This window comes from Balearica regulorum, chromosome W, assembly GCF_011004875.1.
Source record: "Balearica regulorum gibbericeps isolate bBalReg1 chromosome W, bBalReg1.pri, whole genome shotgun sequence".
NCBI classification, from domain to species: domain Eukaryota; kingdom Metazoa; phylum Chordata; class Aves; order Gruiformes; family Gruidae; genus Balearica; species Balearica regulorum.
In genome coordinates, this window is record NC_046219.1 from 20433052 (window position 1) to 20447405 (window position 14354).

The following is a 14354-nucleotide window of genomic DNA, read 5'->3' on the forward strand; positions in this document are numbered from 1 at the left end:
TCTTGTAGCCACTGTTACTGAAGTAGTTGTTACGCAGCTACTGGACTGAGAGAAGTACTATAAAGATCATGCGGACAAGGTACTTCTTAGTTAAAAAGTGATGTGGAGGAAAAAATAGGCAAGCAGGCAACTGAAGTTTTGAGGCTGGAATCACTGATAAATCAAAAGGTATGACCAATTCCAAGCAAGCGGAAGGCACATTGCTATTCAAGTTAATATTTAAATCTGGGAATAAAATATTCTTAAATTTTATGTTTTAGAAGAGAGGAGAGAGATTCTAGGAGTCAAAATAATCCAACTGATAGACCACGAATATACCATACTTACTTTCAAGGGTCGAAGTATACTCAAAGGTTTGCTCTGAGAAGGCCAAAGTGAAGTATGTTTGATTTTTTAAGATATGAATGGGGGCCCAGATAGAAGACTTGATTATAGGGACAACAAAACGAAGTTTACCTTAAAAATGTGAAAAAATAAATAGTAAGATTTAAAGGACTGGATGAGTAGGGTGAAGAAGGGGGGAGAAGCTGTGGTTTTAGCTATGGTCTTGAGTACTGGGAAGAGTAACAGAAGAAAGATTGCTGGTAAAGATGGGGAAAATGGGAGCATCAGGGAAGACAGTTAATGGGAAGTGGATGCTGACAGTGAAAATCTTCTGATCAGATATGTTTTGATAATAAGTTCAGGATTAAATCAAATCCCCAGGACTGAATTCTCCTTAGTTCAGAGTCATAGAATGAGATTGCATTGTTCACTTGGCTGCATTTTGTGCCTCGTGCTGTACAACACATCATTTAATGTAACACATTTCCTGTCATTGAAGGCATATGAGACATTGTCAGTGCCCTTGAATCTCCTGGTCTTTTTCTGTTGTATATTACTGTGTTGGGTTTGCGTGGCAAGGTTTTGGTAGTGGGTGGGGGCTATAGGGGTGGCTCCTGTGAGGAGCTTCTAGAAGCTTCCACTGTGTCTGACAGAGCCAATGCCAGCCAGCTCCAAGATGGGCCCACCCCTGGCCAAGGCCAAGCCAATCAGCGCCTCTGTGATAACATATTTAAGAAGGGAAAAAAACCCAGTTGGGGGAAGTTTTTGCAGTCAGAGAGAGAAATGCGAAGATGTAACACCAAGGTCAGTGCAGGAGGAGGGGGCAGGAGGTGCTCCAGGCACCAGAGCAGAGATCCCCCTGTAGCCCATGGTGAAGACCGTGGTGAAAACCATGGTGAAGCAGGCTGTTCCCCTGCAGCCCATGGAGGAAGGGTGAGGGGGTGTAGAGATTCCACTTGCAGCCCATGGAGGACCCCACACTGGAACAGGTGGAGGCACCTGAAGGAGGCTGTGGCCCCGTGGGAAGCCCAGGCTGGAGCAAGTCCCTGGCCGGACCGGGAGACCCGTGGAGAGGGGAGCCCACGCCAGGGCAGGTTTGCTGGCAGGACTTGTGACCCTGTGGGGGACCCACGCTGGAACAGTTTTCTCCTGAAGGTCTGCACCCCATGGAAGATACCACGCTGGAGCAGTTCGTGAAGGACTGTAGCCTGTGGGAGACACTCCATGTTGGAGCAGGGGAGCGATGAGAGGAGTCCTCCCCCGAGGATGAAGAAGTGGCAGAAAAAACGTGCGCTGCACTGACCGCAACCCCCATTCCCCGTCCCCCCGTGCCACTGAAGGGGGGAGGAGGTTGAAGCCGGGAGTGAAGTTGAGCCCGGGAAGATGGGAGGGGTGGGGGGAGGTGTTTTAAGACTTGATGTTATTTTCTCATTGCTCTACTCTGTTTTGCTTAGTAATAAATTAGATGAATTTTCTCTCTCAGTTCAGTCTGTTCTGCTCGTGACGATAATTAGTGAGTGAGCTCTCCCTGTCCTTATCTCGACCCAAGCCTTTTGTTATACTTCTCCTCCCAATTGTGCTGGGGGAGGGGTGAGCGAGCAGCCATGTGGTACCTTGCTGCCGGCTGGGCCTAAACCATGACAATTATGCATGGTGGCTTTTGGCTTTTATAATAAGACTTACATTTATTATTGGTTGTAAGGAAATGCCTTGCAACACGTGGTAGTGTTAGGAGAGACAGATGTGTATTCTGTGGACTCTGCTGACCAACACTGTTATCAACAAGTTTCCCATGATTACAGGAGATGGATGCGTTCCTATATGAAATAAAACCATATTCAATTGTATTGGGTTTGTGTGGCAAGGTTTTGGTAGCTGGGGGGGGGGCTACAGGGGTGGCTTCTGTGAGAAGCTGCTAGAAGCTACCCCTGTGTCTGATAGAGCCAATGCCAGCCCGCTCCAAGACGGACCTGCCCCTGGCCAAGGCCAAGCCAATCAGCACCTCTGTGATAACATATTTAAGAAGGGAAAAAAAAACAGTTAGAGAACACGCTTTTGCAGCCAGAGAGAGGAGTGAGAAGATGTAAGAACCTCTGCAGACACCAAGGTCAGTGCAGAAGGAGGGGGAGGAGGTGCTCCAGGTGCTGGAGCACAGATCCCCCTGCAGCCCATGGTGAAGACCATGGTGAGGCAGGCTGTCCCCCTACAGCAGCCCATGGAGGAAGGATGATGGGGTGTAGAGATTCCACCTATAGTGTGGAGAACAACGCTTTAGCTAATAAAGACGGTGTGGGAAATGTGCGATTTCGACCTGTGTGCCTAAGCAGCAAAAAACAGCGGTTCAAAGAAAAGATATGCACAAAACAGGCCTTGCATTCTTCAGTAGCTCGTAAATAACATGTGACTGGCCGAATCCAGGAGATAAGGAGCTGAGAACAGACAGCCAGGCGCCTGCCAGGTGCAAGAGAAAAGCAGAATAGCAGATCTTGCGGGGAACACGAATCGGGTGATGACTGCGGAATAAAAGAGCCTCCCCTTTTAACAAGAAATACTATATAATCAGAAAATTCTGTAATAAAGTTGATTCTGTACTTGCACCCTACAGAGTCTGTGCCTATCATACACCACAAATGGCGCCCGAACAGGGACTTGAAAAATAGAACAGGGACCTGAAAAAGAGAAGAAGGAAAAGCAGTGCGGATAATTACCGGTGGTGTACCCCTGCGTAGCTGGACGGAGGAAACTGCACTGCATCGAGCGCTCATATTCATCACAGGTCGCTGGACAAAACAGGTGAGCAGCCACGGGGAAGTTTTTTAGACTGTCATTTTTTTATTATGGGACAGTCAGCGACTCGAGAACAGAAGTTGCATACAGAGAATTTACAACGTATTTTACGAGAGCAAGGTTTTAAGGTCGCTCCACTGCATTTGGTGAGGCTGCTTGTATGGATTCGGGTTTATTGTCCGTGGTTCCCTGTTAAAGGCTCATATGATCTCACTCAATGGCAGAAGGTTGGAGAGGAGCTGCAAGCTAAGCAGCTTGTGCAGTTGGAGCTCCCCGAGGATATATTGATTACTTGGCATGTGGTTTATACTGCTCTCGGGACTCTGCTACCTGCTGAACAGGTATTGCAGAAAGTGAATGACTCCATATTACCACCCGCTGAGACAAATATGAAAAAAGGATCTCATTCGTTTGAATTAATAGATCCTGAGTTGGAGTCAGACTATGCTGAGGTGGTGACTGAACCTCTGCTGTCGGAGGGTGGAGCAGACCCTGGGGATCCTTTTGATCCAGGTCCTGTTGATCCCGAACGAGATCCGGATTTATATCCCCTGCTTACTCCTGTAAAAGCGATGGCTGCTTCTGCCCCCACGGCAGAAGAGATTTTGCAACAACAGAGACAAAAGACTCTCTCACGGATATCCCTGACGCCCACCCCACACACACCCCCCACTCAGCGCACGCCCACCCCCTTCTGCACCTCCCCCCCGCCCCGAGTTACCAATTACAAGGAACTGTTCAGTCTAAAATCTCCGGTGGACTACTTGACGAGTGCCGGACAGAGGCACTAAAAAGAGGGGACATATCGCTTCTTCAAACCATGCCTGTGTTGTATCAACCGAATAGACCCCCTCATTTACCATATGATGTAATAAAGGAGGTCTGCAAATCGATAAAGGAGTATGGTTTGCAGGCATCATTCACGATGAACTTGTTACAGATTATAGGAGAATCTTACGTACTGACACCCTTGGATTAGAAATCCATCCTACGTCTTGTGTTGTCTGCAGCACAGTACTCTGTGTGGTTTTCGGAATACCGTGAGCTGGTGCAAGTTCAGGTGATGGACAATTTAACGGCAGGAACTGCTATTGGTCTTGACGAATTAATGGGAGAAGGGCATTATGCTACAGGGATAGCACAGGCTGGACTATCACAGAATGTTCTTACCCAAGCCACAGGGTTAGCCTTGAGGGCACTCTGACGGGTGCCGGATTTCGGCAAGCGAGAGTCGTCCTTTGCTTCCATTCGTCAGGGACCTCAGGAGCCGTACATACAATTTTTGGATCGTTTACAAACTGCTATACAGAGACAGATAGACTCTTCTGAAGCAGCAGAATTGTTATTGTTTCAGCTTGCTATTGAGAATGCAAACACGGACTGCAGGCGAGCCATTGATCCTATTCGTAATCAAGTGAAAACTTTGAATGATCTTATTAGAGCATGCCAAAACGTGGGCTCTGAGCAACATAAGGCAGATATGCTAGCTGCTGCCTTAGCTCAACAGTTGGCAGTTGCACGAGCTGCTACTAAATGTTTCTCCTGTGGTCAGGAAGGGCATGTGAAGAAAGATTGTCCGAAAGCGAGAAGAGGAGGACGAGGACAAGGAGGGCAGGGAAGACAACTTGCTCGATTATGCCCTCGTTGTCAAAAGGGATACCATTGGGGTAATCAATGTTGTTCTAAGTTTGACAAACAGGGCAATCCGCTCCCTGAGAATACCTCGGGAAACAGGAGGAGGGGCGCGAGGTCCGGTGCCCCGAGACTACACAACAGGACCCAGCCCCCGCCCCCGCTGGCACAGTCCTTGACATGGCTGGCACAAATAAGCGAGATGAACGCTGGCAACTCACTGCAGTCGAGTCTCTCAGACCAGCCACAGCAGGCAGCGCCAGGTTGGACCTGGCCACCAGTCAATCCACAGTAATTCGAGATCAGTCAGTACGTCTAGTGCCTACAGGAGTGTATGGACTTTTGCCTAAGGGTTTATGTGCCTTATTTCTTGGTCGTTCCTCCACTTCCAGAGCAGGTTTATTTGTTTTGCCTGGGGTCATAGATTCCGATTATACTGGGGAAATAAAAATTGTGGTTTGGACCCCTATGCCACCTTGTACTATACCTATTGGAGAGCGAATTGCACAATTGCTTTTGCTGCCCAACACTCAAATTCAAACTGAAAGTTCCGCCCATGTTGGCGAAAGGGGGTCCTCTGGGTTTGGTAGTTCAGATCTGCCTTGCATTTTTTGGACACAGAAGATTACCACAGGACAACCGATGTTGACTTGTAGAATAAACGGTCGGGTGTTCACTGGCTTAGTGGACACCGGAGCGGATGTTTCTATTATTCAACGATTGGACTGGCCACAGGAATGGCCATTAGTACAGGCGTTTGCTGCTGTTACTGGAATTGGAGGGACACAAATACCTTGGCAGAGTATGCATTCCTTGATTGTGGAAGGTCCTGACAACAAACAAGCGGTTTTAAAACCATATGTTTTAACTGTGCCATGTACTTTATGGGGTCGTGATCTCTTGCAACAATGGAACGTGACAATAACGACACATTTTTAACAGGGGCCACTGACGTTCAGCCGCGACTCAAACTGACTTGGTTAACAGATAAGCCAGTATGGGTAGATCAGTGGCCTTTGAAAGGTGAGCAGCTAGAAAGGGCTCATGAATTGGTGCAAGAGCAGCTACAATTAGGCCATATTGTTCCCTCCACAAGCCCTTGGAATACTCCTGTATTTGTTATTCCTAAAAAATCTGGCAAATGGAGATTGTTGCAGGACCTCCGAGCTATTAATGCAGTGATGGCACCTATGGGGGCCTTGCAACCAGGAACTCCTAATCCCACTATGATTCCGGACAATTGGCATTTGAAGGTTATTGACTTAAAAGATTGCTTTTTTACCATTCATTCACATCCTGAAGATTGTGTTTGTTTTGCCTTTTCGGTTCCTGTGATTAATAATGATAGACCCACGCAACGGTTTCATTGGGTGGTTTTACCGCAAGGAATGAAAAATAGCCCGACTATATGTCAAATTGTTGTTAGCGAGGCCTTGTCAAATATTCGCAAAACATATGATGCAATCATGTTATATCATTATATGGACGATATTTTGTTGGCTGTGGAAACTGAATCATCTCTTTCCCAAGTTTTCGACAGTTTAGTAGCTGAGCTTCGGCGATACGGTCTCCAAATTGCGACGGAAAAGGTACAATCACTCCCTCCATGGAGGTATCTCGTCTGGAAACTTCTTGATTCACATGTATATCCACAGTCTATACGACTTGCTACTACAGTGAGTACCCTAAATGACTTACAGAAGTTGTTGGGGACAATTAACTGGCTTCGACCACTGTTGGGAATAACGACACATGAACTGTCGCCCTTGTTTTCATTGTTGAAGGGGAATCCTGAACTAACTTCTCCTAGACAATTGACAGAAGCAGCCCAGTCGGCGCTGCAGAGAGTGATAGATAAAATTAATTTTACGTTTGCTCATCGAATTTCTCTGCAATTGCCAGTTTGTTTGTTTATCATTTATCATTCCTTTCAACCGTATGCTCTCCTAGGTCAGTGGGACGAGAAGGTGCGGAAGGAAGAGCATGCTTTACGCATTTTTGGAGTGGTTATTTTTGCCACATTCTTTTGCGAAAACGTTGACCACTGCCCTAGAAATGATTGCTAGACTTCTTTCGCAGGGTCGTTTGAAATGTCAACAATTGACAGGACAAGATCCTACCTTCCTTCATCTACCATTAACCAAAGAAGAATTTCATGTTGTATTGTGTAATAGTTTGACTTTTCAGGCTGCACTGGCTGATTATGCTAATGTTGTTTTGTATTCTTTGCCACGCCATTGTTTATTAGGTTCTCTGCACTGTTTACCTCTTCAGCCATGGTCTTTGTTGAGTTCTGTTCCTCTACAAAATGCTCGTACTGTGTTTATCAATGGTTCTGGCAAAACAGGTAAGGCTGCAGTTGTATGGCGTCACGCAAACTGCGAGGAGTGGGCCTCAGATGTTTCTCACTTATCTGGATCGACACAGATTGTAGAGTTAGCTGCAGCGGTCCGTGCCTTTGGGTTATTTTCTAAGGAACCTCTTAATATCGTTGCAGATTCTGCATATGTTACAGGTATTGTTCAGCGCTTAGAATCCGCTTTTATACGAGAGGTAGACAACAAACAGTTGTTTGATTTATTGTTAAAGCTAGCCCAACTTTTAAAAATAAGACAGCATTCTTATTTCATTGTCCATATTTGCTCTCACACTAACTTACCAGGACCCCTTGCCGAAGGTAATACAATAGCAGACCATTTTACAATGGCTGCAGTTTTTCCTCAACGTTTTGATCAGGCAAAATTAGCTCATGAATTTTTCCACCAAAACGCACACTCATTACGAAAGCACTTCTCTTTAACTACCGCACAAGCTCAAGATATAATTCGAGCATGCTCGGATTGTCAGCACCTGTCCCCTTTGCCAGTTTTGCCAGGGACTAATCCCAGAGGTTTAAATGCTAATGATTTGTGGCAATCAGACGTCACACATATTTCTTCTTTTGGACGCCTTAAGTATGTTCATGTTTCTGTTGACACCTTCTCTGGTTTTCTGGTAGCCACTGCCCATTCCGGAGAACGTGCCAGAGATTTCGTGAAGCATTTTTTAAGATGTTTTGCAACCATGGGGGTCCCACGGAAAGTTAAAACAGACAATGGCCCAGCTTATGTTTCTCGACGTTTTCTGTTATTCTTACAGGATTGGGGAGTTGAACATATTACTGGAATTCCACGTTCCCCTACTGGTCAAGCAATAATAGAACGTGCCCACCGTTCTTTGAAATCTATTATCGATAAACAAAAAAGGGGGAATCCAGTAGGGACAACACCACAGGAAATATTAGACAAAGCTACTTGCTTACCTGGGGACGGGAATATGCTTGTGTTTCTCTTCCCTCGGGTCCCTATTGGATCCCTGCAAGGTATGTAAAGCCAGCACAAGTGAAAACGCATACTGAAGATGAACAGGACGATAAGAAACACCAAGATGATGTTGCATCTGGGATTGATCAACCTCACAATTAAGATATGGTGGCTTATAGAATTGCAGACGTATTATAATGATAGTTTTAACACATCAGATTTATCTTTTTTGCTGGCTCATTCAAATATTTGGCAGATGGGCCTTTCCTTTTTTAAGCGACAATTATGTCAAGTACTAATGATGGAGAACGCAACTAAGGCTAATGTAACGCTTTTGTCTGAAGCAGAAATCATGGTCTGCACAACCCATCCTTATCTTTTGCTCTAACCTCCAATGCTACTATTCTATCATGTAATGGATCTTTTTGTATTACTCTGTCTTCACCAGACTTTAGGAGTTGTATAACTTTTAGCGATTTATAAAATAAGTCTTATCTCGACTAACATAAATATAAGGCCTTGTGTGTCATGCCTCTTCTATGGAATGACACTCAGCATGATTGGAATTGTGAAACAACATTTACAAGGACATTTGATTTATCTCTTTAACATAATATTCAGTCTTTACATGATCAATTGAGGGACCAAATTAAAAAATGATGGGAACTAACGAGTCAAAGTGTATTCGACACATTAAAAAATGACCTATCATGGCTAAATCCGAAAACTTGGTTTAGTGGTTTAAATCTTCGAATGTGGGTTTTTATTGGCATAGGCACTGTGTTGTTTTTCTTGTTCTTGGTGGTTTTTTTTCAGATTCTATGGTCGGCTATCTGACGAGTGCAGAAGATAGAGGCACATGTTATGGACACACTGTTGCTCAATGGGGTTGTCATAAACAAAAAAGGGGGATATGTGGAGAACAACGCTTTAGTGAATAAAGACGGTGTGGGAAATGTGCGATTTACACCTGTGCGCTAAAGCAGCGAAAAACAGCATTTCAAAGAAAAGATATGCACAAAACAGGCCTTGCATTCTTCAGTAGCTCGTAAATAACATGTGACTGGCCGAATCCAGGAGATAAGGAGCTGAGAACAGACAGCCAGGCGCCTGCCAGGTGCAAGAGAAAAACAGAATAGCAGATCTTGCGGGGAACACGAATCGGGTGATGACTGCGGAATAAAAGAGCCTCCCCTTTTAACAAGAAATACTATATAATCAGAAAATTCTGTAATAAAGTTGATTCTGTACTTGCACCCTACGCAGTCCATGCCTATCATACACCACACGGTAGCTCATGGAGGACCCCATGCCAGAGCAGGTGGAGGCACCTGAAGGAGGCTGTGGCCCCGTGGGAAGCCCACGCTGGAGCAAGCTCCTGGCAGGACCTGTGGACCCGTGGAGAGAGGAGCCCACACCAGAGCAGGTTTGCTGGCAGGACTTGTGACCCCATGGGGGACCCACGCTGGAGCAGTTTGCTCCTGAAGGTCTGCACCCCATGGGAGACACCCATGCTGGAGCAGTTCGTGAAGAACTGTAGCCCATGGGAAGGACTCACATTGGAGAAGTTCGGGAAGGACTGTGTCCCATGAGAGGGACTCCATGCTGGAGCGGGGGAGTCCTCCCCCTGAGGAGGAAGGATTGGCAGAAACCAACGTGTGATGAACTGACCGTAACCTCCATTCCCTGTCCCCCTGTGCCGCTGAGGGGGGAGTAGGTAGAAACTGGGAGTGAAGTTGAGCCTGGGAAGATGGGAGGGGTTGGGGAAGGTATTTTAAGATTTGGATTTATTTCGCATTGCTCTACTCTGTTTTGCTTAGTAATAAATTAGATGAATCTCCTCTCTAAGTTCAGTCTGTTTTGCTCATGACGATAATTAGTGAGTGATCTCTCCCTGTCCTTATCTCGACCCACAAGCATTTCATTATACCTTTTCTCCCTTGTCTAGTTAAGGAGGGGGAGTGATGGAGCAGGTCTGGTGGGCACCTGGCCTCCAGCCAAGGTCAACCCACCACATCAGTATAATCCAGCAGTGGGAGATCTCATGATGGGGAAAATGAGCAATCTAAAAGGAAGTGAAAAGGCAGATCCAGTGGTATCATTCACTGATGCATCAATCATCATAACATATCATGAGAGTGGAAAAGGGGGCGAAGGACTCTGAAGAAACATCTGTGGGAGAAGGAGATCCTGAACAAGAAGACATGGAAGATTTTTATGAGGTGAGATGCATAAAGAGAACTTGGAAACAAAAACTGAAGGAATTAAACCAATTTTTTGTAAAAAAAAAAAAGTGCTTTGTCTGATAGTCCTTCAAGATAAAACAAATTTTATACATAAAAAAAGAAATTATGACTTTTTCAGAACCACAATGTAATATCATATAATGCTGTTAAGTTATTTCACTTTAATTGCCTTTTTAAACAGTCTACTTATCATAAAATCATAGAATGATAGAATGGTTTGGGTTGGAAGGGACCTCAAAGATCATCTAGTTCCAAACCCCCTGCCATGGGCAGGGACTCTCTCCACTAGACCACATTGCCCAAAGCCTCATCCAACCTGGCCTTAAACACTTCCAGGGATGGGGCATCCACAACCTCTCTGGGCAACCTGTTCCAGTGCCTCACCACCCTCACAGCAAAGAATTTCTTTCTAACATTTAATCCAAATCGACCCTCCTTCAGCTTAAACCCATTACCCCTTGTCCTGTCACTACACTCCCTGATAAACAGTCCCTCCCCATCTTGCCTGTAGGCCCCCTTCAGGTATTGGAAGGCCACAATTAGATCTCCCCTGAGCCTTCTCTTCTCCAGGCTGAACAATCCCAACTCTCTCAGCCTGTCCTCATGGGAGAGGTGCTCCAGCCCTCTGATCAGCTTCGTGGCCCTCCTCTGGACTCTCTCCAACAGCTCCATGTTTCAAAGTAATACATTTCAAGTAGCTGTGAAGATACTGAGAATCCAACGCTTCTCTTTTTCAACTGTTGTTAGTAACATAACAATTTCAGTGATCTGTGTCTAACTATACCCATATGGAAGAGAGAGTAAAATTATAATACGATAGAGAATTTCATAGTACTGTCTTACTAACTAAATGTCTGGCCAGTACCTTTCAGAAGCAAGTTTTGTATTTTATAAAAAAGTAATGGCATTTTCAAGCAGCATACAGCTGCTGTTGTCTAGTGGCTATAGATAGTAAACTGTGTCTTTGAACATATCATCCAACATTTCTCATTCCAGACTTCTGAAGTGGTATAAGCTCTCAGGCAAAAGGAAATACAAGCTATTTCGGTAAGGAAGATATGAAAATAGTTGTCCAGCTTTTTATTTTAGCAATTACTGAGTGAAAATCTTGGCGTTTGGGAAAGAGCTTGAAGGTACTTTAGATCTTCAATACATTGCATGAATGTCCCATATCATCATTTAAATCTCTTTCTAGTTAAAAGTATAGATGTGAATGTACTGAGGAAAAAAAATATAACTGGCCTGTGTAATACAAAATAAAAAGCCTCCAAAAAATCAGAAATATGTAAAAAAGCTGTTTTATTTAGAATTTAGAAGAGAGACATCTCAGTGTTGCTATATGAATTATTATATTATTATACTGCTGTAATTATTATATTGCTATGTGAATGCCAATCTGTGTTTGAAATTTAACTCTGTAAAAACCAATTAAATTCTACCTTTGAGATCTTGACATTTTTCAAATGTACTTCATCCTTGAGGCACTGTTGTGGTTTAGCCCCAGACGGCAGCTAAGCACCACGCGGCCATTTGCTCACCCCTCCTCCCTGGTGGAATGAGGAGGAGAATGGGAAGACAAAGGTAAACCTCATGGGTTGGGATAAGGACAGTTTACTGGGACAGCAAAGGGAGAGGGAAATAACAACAACAGTACTGATAACAGAATATACAAAATGGGTGATAACACAAGGCAATTTACCGACCCAGCAACCGACCAGACACTCAGCCCACACTCAGATCATCCAGGGACTGCCCTGAACCTGCCCCTCCTTGACTAGCACCCTTTTATGGAGAGCATGATGTCACATGGTATGGAATAGCCCCCTGGCCAGTTAGGGTCACCTGTCCTGGCTCCTTGTGAAAATTAACTCTATCCTAGCAAAACCAGGACAGGCACCTTTAAGGATTCGGGGACACAATTTTGTAAAGTCAGCAGAAGGCAAATGATACAGCAAGGACAAGCAGAAGTGAACGTAAGTGGAATAATCATTTACAGTGCTGAAACAAAGACCAGAAAATGATCAGAAAAAACAACTCTACACCATGGGGGGAAAAAATCAACAATTTAAAAATGTCGTATCCTGAAAACCGACTGTCCATCCTCAAGAGACAGGCAAAATTCTTTGTGTTTGGAAGTGTACACCATATATTTTTCCTCTTTTTTTTTTTCTTTTGTTTTGAAAGTTACAGTCTGTATTACAACAAATTTTTGTAGATCACTTGACTTGGCACCTGAGTAAATTTTTGCTGTCTCTTTCATGATTACCTGCACTATGCATTATGTAGGTACCATTTTGCATCACAGCAAAGCCAACCCAACAACTAACTACTGACAAAAAACATGTTCTCAGTTTGCTTCCCCACACACAAGTTCTCTCACCTCTCATGTTTGCCTTAGCTATCATGCAACTAAAAGACAAATGGATTTTGATGGCTGACCTAATAGAAAACTATTGCTGGATCAGTCAGCTGAATCAACTCACCCAATATCCACACATATACCAGATCTGACAGAAGGAAAACAGCAGGACTGTGTAGGCAAAAGCAGGGGGAAAGGCAGTATCCCACTGTGGAAGCAACTTGTTAGATTAGTGCAAAAATGTATCTTGGAGGACAAATTGGTTTATAAGAAAGTCTGTTCTAGGAAAAAAAAGGTAGGAAAAAGTCATACAGAACAAACTCTATAAGCATGTAGTTTGATGCTGCATTTTAGGCTAAATCTCAGAGAAATAATCAAGACATCTTTTGGCATAACTAGCATTTTGCTCATTTTAGTTGGTACACTTAGGCATTTCTAGGTAGAAACAGAGCTATAAGAATTTGTGCTACAACAAATTCACTATATACCTACTATTTGTTGTGCTACAACAAATTCATATATTTCAGTTTAGTATAGTTCAATTACCAGTCTCATTTATTATCCACCAAGACGTTAGGTGAGGTTAAAGTATCATCAAAGGTATCTTCATCACTTCAATATCATTGCCTTAAAAAGAACTGACCAGGAGAAGTAGATGACCTCATTTCAGAATTATTACAGTATAGAGAATGCAGTTTCAAAATTATAATTCTTTTTCCTACAGAATATTTCAAATTTATAAGTTTCCTGACATATAATAGCTAATTGTTAAGGATAGTCACTTTAACATAATATGCATATGCATTTCTCCATTGGTAATACAACAGTTCCTGCATTAGCATTATTGACTAAGGTGCATTTAACTTCTTCACTAGTACTTAATGGAAGGTTAATGTATAAGTCAGAAGATTTAATGGCTTTTACTTAAAACAAGTGATCAGCAAGACTCGATCACCCTTTAACAGTCCCATATGGCCAGTGAGGAAGTCCAATGGAGAGTGGAGGCTGACGGTAGACTATCGTGGCCTGAATGAAGTCACACCGCCGATGAGTGCTGCCGTGCCAGATATGCTGGAACTTCAATATGAACTGGAGTCAAAGGCAGCCAAGTGGTATGCCACAATTGATATAGCTAATGCATTTTTCTCGATCCCTTTGGCAGCAGAGTGCAGGCCACAGTTTGCCTTCACTAGGAGGGGCATCCGGTACACCTGGAACCGTCTGCCCCAGGGGTGGAAACACAGCCCCACCATCTGCCATGGCCTGATCCAGACTGCACTGGAAAAGGGTGAAGCCCCAGAGCACCTGCAATACATTGATGACATCATTGTATGGGGCAACTCAGCAGAAGAAGTATCTGAGAAAGGGAAGAAAATAATCCAAATAATCCAAAACCTTCTGAAAGCTGGCTTCACCATAAAACAAAGTAAGGTCAAGGGACCTGCACAGGAGATCCAGTTTTTAGGAATAAAAAAGCAAGATGGGCACTGTCAGATCCCAATGGATGTGATTAACAAAATAGCAGCTATGTCTCTACCAACAAACACAAAGGAAACACAAGCCTTCTTAGGTGTTGTGGGTTTCTGGAGGATGTATATCCCAAATTACAGTCTGATTGTGAGGCCTCTCTGTCAGGTCACTCGGAAGAAGAACGATTTCAAATGGGGCCCTGAGCAACGACAAGCCTTTGAACAAATTAAAAAA

General features: G+C 44.1%; 1 long non-coding RNA gene across 2 annotated transcripts in view; it reads right to left on the reverse strand.

The window, feature by feature from the left end:
* Nucleotides 1–1328: 1328 nt before the first annotated feature.
* LOC142599221 (uncharacterized) overlaps nucleotides 1329–14354 on the reverse strand; it is a 706610-nt gene continuing 693584 nt past the window's right edge. For both annotated transcript variants that reach the window (XR_012832843.1, XR_012832842.1), the window contains one exon: nucleotides 1329–1457. This is a non-coding gene — a long non-coding RNA (uncharacterized LOC142599221). The remainder of the gene's footprint in view (nucleotides 1458–14354) is intronic.